The sequence below is a fragment of the Rhipicephalus microplus genome, unplaced genomic scaffold, assembly GCF_043290135.1.
Source record: "Rhipicephalus microplus isolate Deutch F79 unplaced genomic scaffold, USDA_Rmic scaffold_218, whole genome shotgun sequence".
Classification (NCBI taxonomy): domain Eukaryota; kingdom Metazoa; phylum Arthropoda; class Arachnida; order Ixodida; family Ixodidae; genus Rhipicephalus; species Rhipicephalus microplus.
In genome coordinates this window covers 183,992-196,491 of record NW_027464789.1, presented here as the reverse complement: position 1 = coordinate 196,491, position 12,500 = coordinate 183,992, and the positions used below count along the sequence as shown (strand labels likewise).

The window sequence follows — 12,500 nt, the reverse complement described above, 5'->3', positions numbered from 1 at the left end:
CTGGCAAGCGGCATTCCGCTGCGCGCGTGCGTCGTCCGAGCAGTTGCGTGATAAACGACCGTGTCGAAAGCCCAAACACCGCCGAGGCCAGTCGCCGCCGCCGCAAGGGCAGCCACGCAGCCTGGCGAGAGGCATCGTCTCGTGTAGCGTCGCCCCCGCCCCAACTGGAGTGGCCCAGTTTTTTGAACGGGACGGGAACTGCGAAGCACTTAGACCGACGGCGGACTACGACGAGAACGCCTTAAGCTTCGCCAACGTTTCGCCAACTCGTGCGGGAGACTTTTTCCGCTTCGCGGCAAGTCGTCGCGCCGTGCTCTCCGCATCAACCGCGTACGCAGCGAACCGCAAACGTCGGGCGCAGCCTCCTCACCTCCCTGCGCTTTGCGCGCGAACGTTCCCTGTTCGCGCGGCAAAGCCTGGAGGAGGCACGGCCCCGCAGCGTGTTCGAGCGCCCGGTCTACGGGACACCCTGCTTACTTCGAGGGCAACAAGCGCAACGCAAGGCTGCGATCTCGCGCACTTTGCGCACGGCTGGAGAAGCTTTGCTGGCCGGCTTTCGCTCCTCGTGTTTACCGTGCGTTAAAGTTGCGCGTCCGTGGCTCTCGCAGCTCTTGCGCGCCCGGTCGCAGAGAGGAGTACGCAACCTCGACCGCACTTTCCCTGCAGGCTTCCTTCCGACTCGAAGTCCTGCGGCGGTCTCAACGAGGTGCCACATCCTCAATGCAGTCGGTCGCCCCCGTTTCGGTTGGGCTCTGGCACGACGGTCGCCACCGTCTCGCCCTTGAGTGGCCGCTGTTGGCGCTCGCTGTGAGGTGTTCAGCGTGCTGTCCGTGTTGCCGACGCGGTCAAAACGAGTCGACGGCTCACGTTCCCTTGTGCGCCGAAGGCTCTCTTGATATGTGATCCGACCCTCAGACAGACGAAGCCAAGGGAAGACCCAAGGCCGCAATGTGCGTTCAAAGACTCAGTGCTCAGTGTGTCCTGCAATTCACACCAAGTCTCGCAGCTGGCTGCGTTCTTCATCGACCCGAGAACCGAGTGATCCACCGCTTAGAGTCGTGAAAAAGTGTTTGTTCAATTCCGTACAGTCAAAACCAAACGTTTCTGGCACTCGGCCAAACAGTGGCCAAGAAGGGCGCTTTTCAGCGCACGCTTGGACTCCAAAACTCTGCCGCGCCTTTTTCGGCTGCCGCAAATCGAGCAAACGGTGTGTTTCGGACGGCGTTTCGCTTCCGCTACTTGCGAGTGCTTTCGTGGTCCACCCCTCTATAAATACTCGGGAGGCGTCGAAGCCGGTTCTCCAAGCCGGACCCGTAGGTATCGTTGTGTGCTCGCTCTCATTGGCCCGCCTAACCAGAAAATGCCTGCGGTACACCCATTTGGATAAGAGTGCACGCAGATGCGGGCCTCGACGGCTACACATTTCCTCGGGCGGCCGCCTCCCGGCCTCCGTGGAGCGCGGGATGCACGGTCCCATCGACAAGCCTCTCCCGTTTTTACCGTGGCGTCGCGGTTCACCACGGCGGGCGGGTCGGTCTCCTCCGCATAAAAAGGGGGACCCCCGCTTTTTGTTCCACGAAATCGCACAAGCTTTTTTCGCATCCACGGTTTGCCACCGCACACCAAAATGCCGATCCGGCTGCCTACTTTAGCCAACAGGTGGAGCCAGGCGCGCCGTACTTGCGCGGCACTTCCCACGTCCACCGAAGTCGGTGCCAAGGACCACTTTCGGCGCCGGAGCCGCGTACGAGCCTACTCGAGGCGGAAGAACGAAGCCAGCAAGGGCCTGGCCGCAAGTGCGTTCAATTGTCGGGACGTCCAAGTCCCTCGTTCTTCCGTGCTTCCTCTTTCGGCAAGTCGTTGCGGCACCTTCCCAAAGCGCGCAGACCCGCTAATCGCGACGAGCGCGACGTGGCCGTGCCGCCTTTCCCTCGGCAGCAAGCAAAACGCCTGGCAACGTCGACGCTCCCCTAACCGCGATCTCGCACCGTGTTTCGTGTGGCGAATTCAAAAGCCGGCCGGCGCTGCTGCAACCATTACGGTCGGTACGCATACGCCGCGGAGGGCGGGACGGTCATCGGAGCGTGCGGTTCCTCCATCGAGTACTGCGCACCTCGGCCGTCGCATCGCCGTGCCATGACCGGCCGCGCGTCAACGCGAACCGGTGCCAGCGAGATCCCTCGCCTGCAAGAACCGACCGGCAGCCTCCGTCACCCGAGGACGCGGAGGCGCTTGCCGCGGACGGCGGGACGGTATGCACTGGTGCACAGCGGACCCGTCACATCGCCAGTTCCTTGACCGACCGCCGACGCTTGTGCCGTTCCTCTCGTACTTGGCAGTCGCCGCGCGATTGTCGGGTCTCGTTCTTGCACGCTCGAACGGTCGGGAGGGCACTCGGCTGGCGTTTCGGGAACGCGCAGCCTCGCCTTCTACCGACGTAACCACGACTCGCCGTTCGCGCTCCGCCGCTCCTGTTTACAGTACTAGGCGGTCCCGCAGCGGTCGGGTCGCGCATTTCGAGCGCTTCGAGCCACGGTGCAGTGGCGGGTCGAAAGCCGACCTATGAGTGCGTTGCGCCGTTTGTACCCGCGTCCGCCACCTGGCCGACCGTCCAAGGTCGCGGTGTTGGCGTCCGCTGGGCGCAACAATTTGTCACGGGGTGCCGCTCCACATTCAGGCAGCCCCGTGGGGAAAAGCCGACCCCGCGTCCAAACGGGGTCAGCGGCAGAAAGTGTCGGGCGCAGACGCAGCTGAGGCGCTCACCCTTCACAATCCGTTAATGATCCTTCCGCAGGTTCACCTACGGAAACCTTGTTACGACTTTTACTTCCTCTAAATGATCAAGTTTGGTCATCTTTCCAACAGACCGGCGCAACCGAAAGGCCGCGCCGGACATCGGTCCGAAGACCTCACTAAATCATTCAATCGGTAGTAGCGACGGGCGGTGTGTACAAAGGGCAGGGACGTAATCAACGCGAGCTTATGACTCGCGCTTACTGGGAATTCCTCGTTCAAGGGGAACAATTGCAAGCCCCTATCCCAATCACGAAAGAAGTTCCACGGGTTACCCAGTCTTTTCAGACAGGGATAAAGACACGCTGCTTCCTTCAGTGTAGCGCGCGTGCGGCCCCGGACATCTAAGGGCATCACAGACCTGTTATTGCTCTGTTTCGTGCGGCTAGGAGCCGCTTGTCCCTCTAAGAAGGTTGTAAGGTGCTGGGAACCCCGCACCTATTTAATAGGCTAGAGTCTCGTTCGTTATCGGAATTAACCAGACAAATCGCTCCACCAACTAAGAACGGCCATGCACCACCATCCACCGAATCAAGAAAGAGCTCTCAATCTGTCAATCCTCCCAGTGTCCGGGCCGGGTAAGTTTTCCCGTGTTGAGTCAAATTAAGCCGCAGGCTCCACTCCTGGTGGTGCCCTTCCGTCAATTCCTTTAAGTTTCAGCTTTGCAACCATACTTCCCCCGGAACCCAAATACTTTGGTTTCCCGGAAGCTGCCCGCCGAGTCATTTGAGTAACTCAGGCGGATCGCTGGTTGGCATCGTTTATGGTCAGAACTAGGGCGGTATCTGATCGCCTTCGAACCTCTGACTTTCGTTCTTGATCAATGAAAACATTCTTGGCAAATGCTTTCGCAGTAGTTCGTCTTGCGACGGTCCAAGAATTTCACCTCTAGCGCCGCAATACGAATGCCCCCGTCCGTCCCTCTTAATCATTACCTCGTATTCCAAAAACCAACAGAACAGAAACGAGGTCTTGTTCTATTATTCCATGCAAGTTTATTCAGGCGACTCGCCTGCGTTGAGCACTCTAATTTTTTCAAAGTAAAAGCACCGGCCATCTCGAGGCACACAATGAAGTGCACCAAGAAAGAACCGGCATGATGTTCAGTCCGAGCCGTCGCATCGGGTAGATGCACTACTCGTCTGGAACTGAGATCCAACTACGAGCTTTTTAACCGCAGCAGCTTTAGTATACGCTATTGGAGCTGGAATTACCGCGGCTGCTGGCACCAGACTTGCCCTCCAATTGATCCTCGTTAAAGGATTTAGAGTGTACTCATTTCAATTACGGGGCCTCAAAAGAGTCCCGTATTGTTATTTTTCGTCACTACCTCCCCGTGCCGGGAGTGGGTAATTTGCGCGCCTGCTGCCTTCCTTGGATGTGGTAGCCGTTTCTCAGGCTCCCTCTCCGGAATCGAACCCTGATTCTCCGTTACCCGTAACAACCATGGTAAGCAAGTAACCTACCATCGAAAGTTGATAAGGCAGACACTTGAAAGAAACGTCGCCGGCTCGTGGCCATGCGATCAGCACAAAGTTATCCAGAGTCACCACACAATACGGGCCGAAACCCGATCGATCTTGGTCTAATAAAAGCACCCGTTACCCAAAGGGCTCCAGGCTCACTGCATGTATTAGCTCTAGAATTGCCACAGTTATCCAAGTAGGAAGAAACGATCTAAGGAACCATAACTGATTTAATGAGCCATTCGCGGTTTCGCCTTATTTCGGCATGTACTTAGACATGCATGGCTTAATCTTTGAGACAAGCATATGATTACTGGCAGGATCAACCAGGTAATCGTTCGACTGCGCGTCCGTCCTCGCCCTCGGCGGGCCGGACGCAGTCTGTGTGCGGCGGAGGCCACCTTCAGGCGCCCCAACACGCTTATTTTGCACTCCGAGATGACGGCGTTCGAGCTCGCTACGGCACAACCTTCCCGAAAGACGAGTGGGAGCCGTGCGGCAAGAAGCACGTTCATGCTCGCTCTTTTTCGTTGCATCGACTCGGTCGCGCCGTGCGGGTTGCCCAAGCCCGCTGCACTGTCGGTGGACCGGCCGGAACTAGCAACGGAGCCGAGACTGCAAAGCCGCCAGACGACGGGTCACGCCCGCGTCTTCGGCGCTTTCGCATCTGAATCGCCCGAGGACGACACGGAACACACCTCGATATCGTGGTAAAACGGCACCGTCCGACAACCAGCCCCTAACGCATCAAGCGGATGAGGCTGCAGACGACTGCCGTGGATTCCCCTGGAGCAGACCCGAGGACACGCTTGACGAGGCCGAAGCCCGCCGCATATCAGACACCCGGTCGCTTTCGCGTACGCCGCTCACGAGAACCCCCACATAATAGCAGCGATAAGTACCCAGACCTCCTTGGGCCCTAATACGAGCGTACTCGAGAAAATTTCACCGCGGGTGTGCCCCGAAACGTGTGGCATGTTGAGCGTGCCACAAGTCTACGTCGCTCTCAAACCCGCCGAGGTCGTAGAATTTGCGACCCTACTCACGAAATTCCCACCGAGGATACGGCCGCAAACGTACCGCACCTTGGGTAGGCCACGAGTTTGTGCAACACTACGCTGACGGCACAGCACCGAGGTCGTGCGCGCACGCACGGGAAAATTCCGCCGCGGTTTCTGCCGAAAACGTGAGGCACCACGACTCTCCGCAAGTTCGCGTCGACTGCGAAAGACCGAAGTCGTGAACGACGTGTCCGCTACTCGCCGCCGACACGCTGGACACCAAACGTACAACGACTCGACGGCGTCGTAGAGGCCCACGACGCGGTTTTCCTTAACGACGTCTCGGCGTGGCACCGACAGGTTAGAACGGCCGACCAACGTTCCCTGTCCGCCGTTCGGCTCAGTCGAAGGGCTCGGCGACTTCGGCAACGCTGCGAAGCCGCACGGTGACGCACGCCATGTCCCCATTTTTTTTTTCTTTCTGCGTCTGCCGGGGTGCCCCTATAATAGCAGCGATAAGCACCCAGACCGCCGTGGGTCGCTCGCCCCGGCTGACGTGGTTTTTCGTACTCCTGCGGCGGTCGCCGTCAAGCACGTCCAAATACGCTACTTTCGTGGGCGCATTCACGCTCTTTCGCTTCGCCGGAGTGCCAGCACTCACTCTGCCAAAAACGGCGAACATCCGAGCGGCGCTTCCCACTTTCGCATCGGCGTCCCGAACTCCGCCCCGGCTGACGCGGTTTACCGTACTCGTGCGACGGTCGCCGGCGAGCACGTGGAAAGACGCCGATATCGTGCCCGAATCGGCTCCGTTCGGCTTCGCCGGAGTGCCAGCACTGGCTCGGCGAAAGACGACGAACATCCGAGCGACGGTTCTCACTATTGCGTACGCGTCGCAAACCCCGCCCCGGCAGACGCACTTTGCCGTACTCGTGCGACGGTCGCCGGCGAGCACGTAGAAAGACGCCGATATCGTGCCGGAATCGGCCCCGTTTGGCTTCGCCGGAGTGCCAGCACTCACTCGGCCACAAACGGCGAACATCCGAGCGGCGGTTCCCACTTAGCCGTCGGCGTCCCGAACTCCGCCCCGGCAGACGCGGTTGCCGAGCTCGTGCGACTAGCGACCGCGAAGCCGTCTCGCGACGCCGCTTTCGTGCGCGGCTCCCACTGCGACCTGGGTCACCCGAGGTCGACGAGCAAAAAAGAATGTCGAAAAAAATTTTTTTTTTTTTGCGTCTGCCGGGGTGCCCCTATAATAGCAGCGATAAGCACCCAGACCGCCATGGGTCGCTCGCCCCGGCTGACGTGGTTTTTCGTTTTCCTGCGGTGGTCGTCGTCAAGCACGTCCAAACACGCCACTTTCGTGGGCGCATTCGCGCTCTTTCGCTTCGCCGGAGTGCCAGCACTCACTCTGCCAAAAACGGCGAACATCCGAGCGGCGGTTCCCACTTTTGCGTCGGCGTCGCAAACCCCGCCCCGGCAGACGAGGTTTGCCGTACTCGTGCGACGGTGGCCGGCGGGCACGTCGAAAGACGCCGATATCGTGCGCGAATTGGCGCACCTTGGCTTCACCGGAGTGCCGCCACTGACTCCTCCAAAAACGGCGAAGATCCGAGCGGCGCTTCCCACTTTCGCATCGGCGTCCCGAACTCCGCCCCGGCTGACGCGGTTTACCGTACTCGTGCGACGGTCGCCGGCGAGCACGTGGAAAGACGCCGATATCGTGCCCGAATCGGCTCCGTTCGGCTTCGCCGGATTGCCAGCACTGGCTCGGCGAAAGACGACGAACATCCGAGCGACGGTTCTCACTATTGCGTACGCGTCGCAAACCCCGCCCCGGCAGACGCACTTTGCCGTACTCGTGCGACGGTCGCCGGCGAGCACGTAGAAAGACGCCGATATCGTGCCGGAATCGGCCCCGTTTGGCTTCGCCGGAGTGCCAGCACTCACTCGGCCACAAACGGCGAACATCCGAGCGGCGGTTCCCACTTAGCCGTCGGCGTCCCGAACTCCGCCCCGGCAGACGCGGTTGCCGAGCTCGTGCGACTAGCGACCGCGAAGCCGTCTCGCGACGCCGCTTTCGTGCGCGGCTCCCACTGCGACCTGGGTCACCCGAGGTCGACGAGCAAAAAAGAATGTCGAAAAAAATTTTTTTTTTTTTTTTGCGTCTGCCGGGGTGCCCCTATAATAGCAGCGATAAGCACCCAGACCGCCATGGGTCGCTCGCCCCGGCTGACGTGGTTTTTCGTTTTCCTGCGGTGGTCGTCGTCAAGCACGTCCAAACACGCCACTTTCGTGGGCGCATTCGCGCTCTTTCGCTTCGCCGGAGTGCCAGCACTCACTCTGCCAAAAACGGCGAACATCCTAGTGGCGGTTCCCACTTTTGCGTCGGCGTCGCCAACCCCGCCCCGGCATACGCGGTTTGCCGTACTCGTGCGGCGGTGGCCGGCGGGCACGTCGAAAGACACCGATATCGTGCGCGAGTCGATGCTTCTTGGTCTCGCAGGAGGGCCGCCACTCACTCCTGCAAAAACGGCGAAGATCCGAGCGGCGCTTCCCACTTTTTCGTCGGCGTCGCAAACCTCGCCCCGGCAGACGCGCTTTGCCGTACTCGTGCGACGGTCGCCGGCGAGCACGTCGAAATACGCCGATATCGTGCCCGAATCGGCCCCGTTTCGCTTCGCCGGAGTGCCAGCACTCGCTCGGCCAAAGACGACGAACATCCGAGCGACGGTTCCCACTATTGCGTACGCGTCGCGAACCCCGCCCCGGCAGACGCGGTTTGCCGTACTCGTGCGGCGGTGGCCGGCGGGCACGTCGAAAGACGCCGATATCGTGCACGAATTGGCGCTCCTTGGCTTCACCGGAGTGCCAGCACTCACTCGGCCAAAAACGGCGAACATCCGAGCAGCGGTACCCACTTAGCCGTCGGCATCCCGAACTCCGCGCCGGCTGACGCGGTTGCCGAGCTCGTGCGACTAGCGACCGCGAACGCGTCTCGCGACGCCGCTTTCGTGCGCGGCTCCCATTGCGACCTGGGTTACCCGAGCTCGACCAGCAAAAAAGAAGGTCGAAAATTTTTTTTTTTTTTTCTGCGTCTGCCGGGGTGCCCCTATAATAGCAGCGATAAGCACCCAGACCGCCGTGTGTCGCTCGCCCCGGCTGACGTGGTTTTTCGTACTCCTGCAGCGGTCGCCGTCACGCACGTCCAAATACGCCACTTTCGTGGGCGCATTCGCGCTCTTTCGCGTCGCCGGAGTGCCAGCACTCACTCTGCCAAAAACGGCCAACATCCGAGCGGCGGTTCCCACTTTTGCGTCGGCGTCGTAAACCCCGCCCCGGCAGACGCGGTTTGCCCTACTCGTGCGACGGTCGCCGGCGAGCGCGTCGAAAGACGCCGATATCGTGCGCTAATTGGCGCTCCTTGGCTTCTCCGGAGTGCCGCCACTCACTCCTCCAAAAACGGCGAAGATCCGAGCGGCGTTCTCCACTTTCGCATCGGCGTCCCGAACTCCGCCCGGGCTGACGCGGTTTACCGTACTCGTGCGACGGTCGCCGGCGGGCACGTCGAAAGACGCCGATATCGTGCCGTAATCGGCCCCGTTTGGCTTCGCCCGTGTGCCAGCACTCACTCGGCCAAAAACGGCGAACATCCGAGCAGCGTTTCCCACTTTCGCATCGGCGTCCCGAAGCCCGCCCCGGCAGACGCGGTTTGCCCTACTCGAGCGACGGTCGCCGGCGATCACGTCGAAAGGCGCCGAATTCGTGCACGAATCGATGCTTCTTGGTCTCGCAGGAGGGCCGCCACTCACTCCTGCAAAAACGGCGAAGATCCGAGTTGCGCTTCCCACTTTTTCGTCGGCGTCCCGAACTACGCCCCGGCTGACGCGGTTTACCGTACTCGTGCGACGGTCGCCGGCGGGCACTTCAAAATACGCCGATTTCGTGGGCGCATTCACGCTGTTTCGCTTCCCCGGAGTGCCAACACTCACTCTGCCGAAAGCGGCGATCATCCGAGCGGCGGTTCCCACTTTTGCGTCGGCTTCGCAAACGGCGCCCCGGCAGACGCGCTCGTGCGACGTACTCGTGCGACGGTCGCCGGCGAGCACGTCGAAAGACGCCGATATCGTGCTCGAATCGACCCCGTTTCGCTTCGCCGGAGTGCTGCCAGTCACGGCGCAGAAAACGGCGAACAAGTGTTTTTTTTTTTTTTTTTTCCTAGAATTTGTGTTATAGAAGGCACATTTGATATCGGACGATAATTTTCAACTTTATCACGCGCACCGATTTTCGTGTAGAGGTTTGCAAGTTTATGGGAATTTCTCCACTTGGAATAATGCGATTTAGTAGTACTACGAGAACTTCATGGATGTACTCAAGGGTACGGGGCAAGTCAGTTACGTCAACACCTGCAGATTTTTTACACTTCAAACTGAAAATTGTTGGTTGTGAGTCCTCGTGTGATATTAAAGGCCGATTCGCTAACACATAGAACAAAGAAAGAAAGGAAGAAAAAACGCCCGCGCTCGCTCAAGAAACCTGGGTTCGCAACAAGTGGCAACAACAAGCAACCGAGCGAGTGCGCCAAAACCCGTGGCGGCCGAACAAACGCGAAGTCCCAACCGCGTCAGCCGGGGCGGCACGGGACAGGAAAAATCACTTCAGCCGGGGCGGCGGGGCACCGAATAAACCTCGTCACCTCGTCGCAGGATAAAAGAGGAAACAAAAAGTCTAAACAGCGTCTGCTGGAGCGAATGCGTAATAAAACAACAACAACAACAAAAAAAAAAAACACCCGCGCTCAAGAAGTCTGCAATCACCACAAAAGGCGACTGTGACCGAGCAGCGTCAGCCGGGGCCGTGCGGAAACGGAAAAACCGCGACTACCGGGGCGTCGAGGCACCGAAAAATCCACTTCAGCCGCGGCGAAAAAAAAAACAAAAAGAAAGACGGAGGGGGGGGGGGAACCACGTCTGCCGGGGCGAAGGAAAAAAAAAAACGCGTCTGCCGGGGCGAGCCCGGGTGCGGCACCACCGGGAAAACTGTGGCAAACAGACATGGCGATCGAGTGAGTGGGCCGCCAGCCAGGCTCAGCCAAAAAGTGCAAAGTCCGAACTGCGTCAGCCGGGGCGGCAAAAACCACGTCAGCCGGGGCGGCGCAAAAAACCGCGTCTGCCGGGGCGGCACGAAACCGCGTCAGCCGGGGCGGCGCGAAAACTGCGTCAGCCGGGGCGAAAGAAAAAAAAAAAAACGCGTCTGCCGGGGCGAGCCCGGGTGCGGCACCACCGGGAAAACTGTGGCAAACAGACATGGCGATCGAGTGAGTGGGCCGCCAGCCAGGCACAGCCGAAAAGTGCAAAGTCCGAACCGTGTCAGCCGGGGCGGCAAAAAACCGCGTCAGCCGGGGCGGCGCAAAAAACCGCGTCTGCCGGGGCGGCACGAAACCGCGTCAGCCGGGGCGGCGCGAAAACTGCGTCAGCCGGGGCGAGCCCGGGTGCGGCACCACCGGGAAAACTGTGGCAAACAGACATGGCGATCGAGTGAGTGGGCCGCCAGCCAGGCTCAGCCAAAAAGTGCCAAGTCCGAACTGCGTCAGCCGGGGCGGCAAAAAACCGCGTCAGCCGGGGCGGCGCAAAAAACCGCGTCTGCCGGGGCGGCGCGAAAACCGCGTCTGCCGGGGCGGCGCGAAAACTGCGTCAGCCGGGGCGAAAGAAAAAAAAAACGCGTCTGCCGGGGCGAGCCCGGGTGCGGCACCACCGGGAAAACTGTGGCAAACAGACATGGCGATCGAGTGAGTGGGCCGCCAGCAAGGCTCAGCCAAAAAGTGCTAAGTCCGAACTGCGTCAGCTGGGGCGGCAAAAAACCGCGTCTGCCGGGGCGGCACGAAACCGCGTCAGCCGGGGCGGCGCGAAAACCGCGTCTGCCGGGGCGGCACGAAACCGCGTCAGCCGGGGCGGCGCGAAAACTGCGTCAGCCGGGGCGAGCCCGGGTGCGGCACCACCGGGAAAACTGTGGCAAACAGACATGGCGATCGAGTGAGTGGGCCGCCAGCCAGGCACAGCCGAAAAGTGCTAAGTCCGAACTGCGTCAGCCGGGGCGGCAAAAACCGCGTCAGCCGGGGCGGCGCGAAAACCGCGTCTGCCGGGGCGGCACGAAACCGCGTCAGCCGGGGCGGCGCGAAAACTGCGTCAGCCGGGGCGAGCCCGGGTGCGGCACCACCGGGAAAACTGTGGCTAACAGACATGGCGATCGAGTGAGTGGGCCACCAGCCAGGCTCAGCCAAAAAGTGCTAAGTCCGAACTGCGTCAGCCGGGGCGGCAAAAACCGCGTCAGCCGGGGCGGCGCAAAAAACCGCGTCTGCCGGGGCGGCACGAAACCGCGTCAGCCGGGGCGGCGCGAAAACTGCGTCAGCCGGGGCGAAAGAAAAAAAAAAAACGCGTCTGCCGGGGCGAGCCCGGGTGCGGCACCACCGGGAAAACTGTGGCAAACAGACATGGCGATCGAGTGAGTGGGCCGCCAGCCAGGCACAGCCGAAAAGTGCCAAGTCCGAACTGCGTCAGCCGGGGCGGCAAAAAACCGCGTCAGCCGGGGCGGCGCAAAAAACCGCGTCTGCCGGGGCGGCACGAAACCGCGTCAGCCGGGGCGGCGCGAAAACTGCGTCAGCCGGGGCGAGCCCGGGTGCGGCACCACCGGGAAAACTGTGGCAAACAGACATGGCGATCGAGTGAGTGGGCCGCCAGCCAGGCTCAGCCAAAAAGTGCCAAGTCCGAACTGCGTCAGCCGGGGCGGCGCAAAAAACCGCGTCTGCCGGGGCGGCGCGAAAACCGCGTCTGCCGGGGCGGCGCGAAAACTGCGTCAGCCGGGGCGAAAGAAAAAAAAAACGCGTCTGCCGGGGCGAGCCCGGGTGCGGCACCACCGGGAAAACTGTGGCAAACAGACATGGCGATCGAGTGAGTGGGCCGCCAGCAAGGCTCAGCCAAAAAGTGCCAAGTCCGAACTGCGTCAGCCGGGGCGGCAAAAAACCGCGTCTGCTGGGGCGGCACGAAACCGCGTCAGCCGGGGCGGCGCGAAAACCGCGTCTGCCGGGGCGGCACGAAACCGCGTCAGCCGGGGCGAGCCCGGGTGCGGCACCACCGGGAAAACTGTGGCAAACAGACATGGCGATCGAGTGAGTGGGCCGCCAGCCAGGCACAGCCGAAAAGTGCTAAGTCCGAACTGCGTCAGCCGGGGCGGCAAAAAC

The 12,500-nt window shown here is 60.9% G+C and overlaps 2 non-coding genes across 2 annotated transcripts; both read right to left on the bottom strand.

The window, feature by feature from the left end:
• Positions 1–905: 905 nt before the first annotated feature.
• Positions 906–1,058, bottom strand: LOC142792390 (5.8S ribosomal RNA). The gene has a single exon (XR_012890881.1). It is a non-coding gene; the product is annotated as a 5.8S ribosomal RNA (ribosomal RNA).
• Positions 1,059–2,777: 1,719 nt separating this feature from the next.
• LOC142792402 (small subunit ribosomal RNA) lies at positions 2,778–4,592 on the bottom strand. The gene has a single exon (XR_012890892.1). It is a non-coding gene; the product is annotated as a small subunit ribosomal RNA (ribosomal RNA).
• Positions 4,593–12,500: the final 7,908 nt, after the last annotated feature.